Source organism: Myotis davidii, unplaced genomic scaffold, assembly GCF_000327345.1.
Source record: "Myotis davidii unplaced genomic scaffold, ASM32734v1 scaffold544, whole genome shotgun sequence".
NCBI classification, from domain to species: Eukaryota; Metazoa; Chordata; class Mammalia; order Chiroptera; family Vespertilionidae; genus Myotis; species Myotis davidii.
The window spans coordinates 2,199,242-2,199,545 of record NW_006297018.1 but is presented as its reverse complement, the minus strand read 5'-3'; the positions used below and the strand labels follow the sequence as shown (position 1 = coordinate 2,199,545).

The following is a 304-nucleotide window of genomic DNA, read 5'->3' as shown; positions in this document are numbered from 1 at the left end:
TCTTTAGCATCTAGATATACTAGAAGCTATAAAGTTAGGACTCACTTGTCTATGATATACATTATATGCACAGCCAAAAAACCTCCCCAACTGCCACAGTCTTTCTGCAGCAAAGGTTCAGGAATCTGGAGACATAAATGGATAGAGATTAGACAAGAAATATAAATTTGGAAGGCATGGGGAACCAGGTGGAAACCAGCTCTCTAGTGAAGTGGATCCCAGAATCTCCGGACCCACAGCATTTTAATCATATTTTGCCCTTTAGCAAAAACAGATATACATAATGAAAGATAAGGTTGGGTAA

At 38.8% G+C, this 304-nt stretch overlaps 1 pseudogene; it reads right to left on the bottom strand.

Moving 5' to 3' along the window:
• Positions 1–62, bottom strand: part of LOC102751271 — a 1,973-nt pseudogene extending 1,911 nt beyond the window's left edge.
• Positions 63–304: the final 242 nt, after the last annotated feature.